The sequence below is a fragment of the Trichoplusia ni genome, chromosome 20, assembly GCF_003590095.1.
Source record: "Trichoplusia ni isolate ovarian cell line Hi5 chromosome 20, tn1, whole genome shotgun sequence".
Lineage (NCBI taxonomy): Eukaryota > Metazoa > Arthropoda > Insecta > Lepidoptera > Noctuidae > Trichoplusia > Trichoplusia ni.
In genome coordinates, this window is record NC_039497.1 from 45,090 (window position 1) to 50,871 (window position 5,782).

The following is a 5,782-nucleotide window of genomic DNA, read 5'->3' on the forward strand; positions in this document are numbered from 1 at the left end:
CACCTGAATATTTAACGCCATTTATTTTAAAACTGACTCTATCCATACTTTCAGTCATCCAAGCGAAATGCTCTCTAAAACAAACTTTGGTTCACCAAAACTATCATTAAATAATATGCGACATCTGGTGTTAGTTAGGTCAAGGTCTATGTTAACAAACTGCTCTATTAAATTAAATCCTTTTTCTTAATTTTCTGTGAATAGCGTTTTAGGTAAAAGAAAAAATAAAAGACGAGTGTATGTACAATATGTGGAATTGTTAATTCTTAATTGGAAATGGTCATGTTATCCTAAGGATATAATGGTTAGCTATTCAGCAAAAATATTCTAGACATACCACTTTATTTTTATGCAGCTGATGAAAATTTCACGCGGAATTGATTAACTGATTCCTGAAAGATATTTTCTTCACAGCATTGCAAATAGAAGTTATACGCACACGACCACGTCTTTTATATCACTTTCTATAAAATGATGATTTTTTTATTAATAAATTTCTGTTTAAATAAAAACAAGGTATTACGTCACTAAAGTTTAATTAACAAAAGGCATAACCATCTGTAGCAGTATTCCCGGTACTATTTGTATAATGATTTACACTGCGTATGGAAATACTAATGTCTCAATACCTATACTCTATTAGCACCCTATTGATTATAGACTGTTTATTCAGGTGCCATACAGTTTTATAGATATTGCTCTTGGTATCATTTAATTTAAAAACAAATGTACAAATGTTTCGTGAAGCCGTGACAAAAAACCAGTCAATTGCGAGCTCTGTACAAATTTGCTTAAGATAAGGTTTGGTGACAAATTAATTGTCGGGTACCATCAAATTTACATGTCACTTCTCAACGAAATTGTGACATTATATTTTCAGCTGGGGTTACATATCTGATTGGTAAATTGTAGAGTTCGTATTTGTTTATTTTCAAGACTTTATAAAGCTATAAATAAAATAAATCACAAGAAAAAAAGACTAAAAAACCAATTAAAAAAATAAAAGAAAAAAACATTAATTTCTAGTGGTTTCTTAGGTTTACGCGAATGTTAGACATTAAAATGAAACTACTTTTACGGATTTTATCGCGGTTTAATATTTGATTTTAGTTCTGCCCGTGATCATGATACCTACAAAGGTGTCGAAACGTCGAGAACTAAGATAAAAAATAAACCGCGATAAAATCCGTAAAAGTAGTTTCATTTCAAACTTTAATTTCTCATCAATAATGCCAGAAATAGAATCTTGTTTTTTCTACGCTTCATTCAAAAGACATTGATTGGGACAATGGGGTATTTGGGTACTACGGAAGGAAAAAAAGGGAATTTGGGACAAAAGGACAAAAATAATCCAACAAAGACCCCATAAAGAATAGTTTTTTTCTTTGACCTATCGAACCCTAAAAATACACAGTAAGACTTTTCTGTGAATTCAAAATTAGATATTTTTAACCAATGACTTGTGAATTTAGAAGTGCACTTAAATGTAATGCTCGAAGGGTTTAATTTTGAGTTAACTAAATAGAAACTTATAAAGGCCTGTTCGGATATCAAGCAAGTTACCATAGCTAAGCTACCAACCATTATTTACTGTGTAATGCCCGCATGTTCGCCTTGTGCAACAAATTAGTGAAAAAAAAAGGTTATCTCTTAAAACAAAAATTTCCAGAAAAAGTAGAGTTAATACTCCTTTTTGAATATGTAATGAGGACCTACCCAAAGGTCCAAAGATAAACAAACCGGTATCACTGATATTAATACTCGGTTAACTTTATAACTTAGTTATATTCACATCAAAAGTCGCTAATGCAAGAGATACCCCATTAAAAGTTTTCAAATCCAAAAATTATACTAATTAGCGAACTTCGAACGGAAAACGAGTAAATAATTAAGGAAAGGTTAAAAAGATAATTTCGTTTCTTTGGTCATCTATACATAGTTTTTTCATGCATGTGATAAAAGAAACATGTAATTTATGGGTTTGTGACAGCATTCAACCCTCACTGACTTCTATACACCGGTGAATAGGGTGCCAAACCTACCTACTTCGTAGTTCCAAAAGTTTTCAATAGATGGTGCTGTGCTTGTGACGTCATCTTTCTGCATGGCGGTGTTAAGATTTTCCGCGACTGAATGACTACTTCGAGCGGATAGTCATCGGTTATCGCTTCTCGGCCTTTTGGCTAAGATCAAAGTGTAGTATCTGTTCTTTTCAGCTTAATATCTGAAAGTTCCCTCACTGAGGGACCAGTATATTAAACTGATTTTTGTAAGCTGACGGGATGTTCGGGGCTCGCTCCACTCCCGTCACGGGTCGGCCCGGCATTGCAGTGCCGCCGGGATCGGCCCACATAAAACTTGTGATAATTTCATCCATCCAAGGCGTAGTGCGGAGGTATTCCTTTCCATTTTCAAGTCAGAAAATGTAATGGAAGGTATACCAGTCACATTGTCAGTTTACGGAAGTAACTCATAGGAATTACGAGTACAGTAAAAATTGTGCGAAATGTATAGTGGTTTGAGGACTGCAACTAATGCAGATTGATTTATTGCGCAGTGCGATATAATTTGATATAATAATGACTAACACGGTTCTGGTAATTAAACGCCTCCATAATAATAATAATATAAGACATAACAAATAAAGGCACAAAAAACCCCATGAATCATTTGAAGAGACTTAATTTACGTATTTGTTATAAGGAGTTACTTGAAATGAAGCCCAAGAAAGAAAAGAACCGAATCAAAAAAAATTGTTATGTGCGCCATCTATCAGCGATGGATGAAAGTTTTTACCGACGAAGCGGTCTGTGAGGAAAAGAGAAACCAACAAATTTTGACGTCACGTCACGTGCAAATTAACTTTGACGTAATCCACTAGATGGCGCTTATAACAGTAAATTCGTTAAATCTGGTTCTCTGACATGTATACTGGATGGCACTAGTTGACACAAATCGAAAGTTGTTTGTGGGAATCTTGAATGCAATTAAATACATTAAAAGAGTAATATGTATATGTTTCCCTAATTTTGTAAACCTATATTAACAAAAATAGGGGAACATTATAACGAAAGGCAAATTCCGAATATTCTTGGAATATAAACCGTCAACCAGTTTAGACGAGGTGATCAATGCCATACCCAATAAAGAAAATAAATATGGGAACTTGGGAAGACATATTTTCAGATAGATATTGTTACGTCCAAGTACAATTTAAGTCAACTACCGAAGCGACTTTTAAAATGATGAGTCATTCACTAAAAAAAGATCTATGGTCCAGTAATTTACAGGTAAGCACCTTGTCTAAGTTTCGACGATACTACATGAAATTAATATGATGTTTATCATAATATATGATAATACATATAATTATGATTGAAAAAAAAAGTATTTCACCCTCTTACCAGGAAAAGCGCGATAACTTCATCCAAATTGCTCTACGTTCCCCACCGTTCAATCTGTCAGCAATTTCTCTTGATACATGTGTCACAGGCAGGTTTAAATATTTATAGGTTTAAACAGAAATCGGTACAAACCTGCCGTATTCAGCTGTGGCATTGCGAAGAACCGCGACACCGCAAACCAACATTTTGAATATTTTGATTTTAACAAGGATACAAAATTTTGGAGGTGGTTAAAATTTCAGATGCACATACTCGATGTCTTTTGGAAGTCTTATCATACGGTAGAGTGGACGGTGGAGTTCAGAAACGGTGCTCAAAACCTGATTTTATTTTCAGAAACTTTTAAAATTGAAAGCTTTAATAGAATAAGACCAAGCCAACCCATGTTTTATAAAAACCGACACAGGAAAAATCTTGTAGGACGAAAAAATGAGTACCGGATAAATATTTTTCGTATGTATTTTAAACCTATTTAACAACGTTTCAGCACATAAAACACCCCATGCCTTTAATGATTTCTTTTTTCCAAAAAACGTAAAATGATTTTGGAAACCCTAGTGACAAAGAAAGAAATTTTCCAAAACCACTTTATGCTGTACTGCCAAAATTAACGAAAAGACGATCTTACTAAGTTATTAGCTAGACTATATTCAGATTAGTTACAATCGAGATTGATTCAATAGGACCCTTCCGGCCCTATAATGTAATTTGCAGGGATGGGTGCCTATCACAACTTCGCATTGGTATTATTGTCAATCTGGTGGTTTTAATTACGCCTAATAACGGTATCTATTGAACTAGTTTTGTAACTATCGTAGGATTAATTCAATGTTGTATAAAGTTACAGTTGTACTAGTTGCTACGTAGGCGTGACGTAAATAGCCCCAAGCTTTATATTCCTAATGTTCCGTATGGTCGCTCGACGCATTTACCTCGCAGTATCAAGAATGTAGTTGATTTTGCCTTGCAGTCTTCCGAGCCGAGTGGTTGAGGTCACCACGCCAAACCCACTGTGCGCATCGTGTCGCGGATTCGACCCCCGCGTGGGACAAGTATTTGTGTGACCCACAAATGCTTCTTCTGAGTCTGGGTGCTATTGTGCATGTGATTTGTATATTTTTGAAAGCCCCCGCGACACGAGCATTAAAGTCCTTAGTGCGGAATCGTACTAAAGAGCCTGCTCTTTTGTTTAAGCATCTTTAATTCTTTACCGTTCCCCATAAAATGTTAAATTCGAATACTTTTAACAAAAGGCAAAGTTTCCTCAACTTAAACAAAAGGTAAACGCCAATCGTATTCGTGAATTAAAATTTGATTCGTTACAATACTGGATGCTTTAATAATGCAGTGTAGGGTGCCTCCGTTTGCCCCCTATACCGGGACTGTCCACTAGATTATTCATTAGACTTGTGAATGCCTGAAGGCTATAGGCTAAGGCTAATTGGTTTGAGTCCCGTTCAAGTTCACTTAGATCAATTATTTAGGACTCTACCTCTGATGTTTGACAATCGTTGGAATCTGGATTTGTGTTTAAATTGTCATTGGAATTTAGCTTGATGTCATTGGTATTGTGTTAGGTTAAACTAATAAGGTTAGATCCAGGATAAAGTTACGTAAAAAAAACCAGAAAAAAATTGCTCAATAATGTAAATACGCTGTATTCCTAATGTTCACTCATTTAGATTGAAAACCAATACCCCAGAATTCTAAAGAAACATATTTTTTTAGTTGTATTGTAACTAGGAGAAATATTCACAACTTGACAAAATATTGCCCTATTAGTAAGTCGTCTCGTTCACACCGTCATGGCGTCATGAGCAGGCAAGCTTTCATTCAGGAACGTAAATCCGGAAAACTTTCAGAAAATATATTCCAAAATATTGAAATAGACATGCAACTCGATACTTTTGTTTCATTTTAAATTTTATTTGTGGCAGATACTGGCTGTTGATATAGATTTTTACAGCAAGTCTTGAATTGTTGTGAAACATTTATTTATAGCTCATACAGCACTCTGTATGACTCAAATTGGCGTTAGGTTCAGAGACACTTCTCTGAACCTAACTGAAAACATGTGACATATCAAGTCCCAAGTATTAGCAAAAAAATATATCATTTACTTGTCGAGTAACAGGACCCGAACCAGATGATCTATATCTAGTATCTCATATTTTTTTATCAGAGAGAGAGAGAGTTTACTCAAGAGTCCTAGCATTCAATTCTCAATTCGTTATAAACAGTATATCCGCTTCGCCTTCTAGCACAAAAAAAAAACACTTTCAACAAAAATATAATAGCTGAACCGATCATCTATTAGTTTCCATTGAGGCTCTACACATTGTGCCATTGTCGTCGATATCAACTAGCTGTTTTATAAT

At 34.8% G+C, this 5,782-nt stretch overlaps 1 non-coding gene across 1 annotated transcript; it reads left to right on the plus strand.

Moving 5' to 3' along the window:
* Positions 1 to 2,163: 2,163 nt before the first annotated feature.
* LOC113504001 lies at positions 2,164 to 2,356 on the plus strand. The gene has a single exon (XR_003401531.1). It is a non-coding gene; the product is annotated as a U2 spliceosomal RNA (small nuclear RNA).
* Positions 2,357 to 5,782: the final 3,426 nt, after the last annotated feature.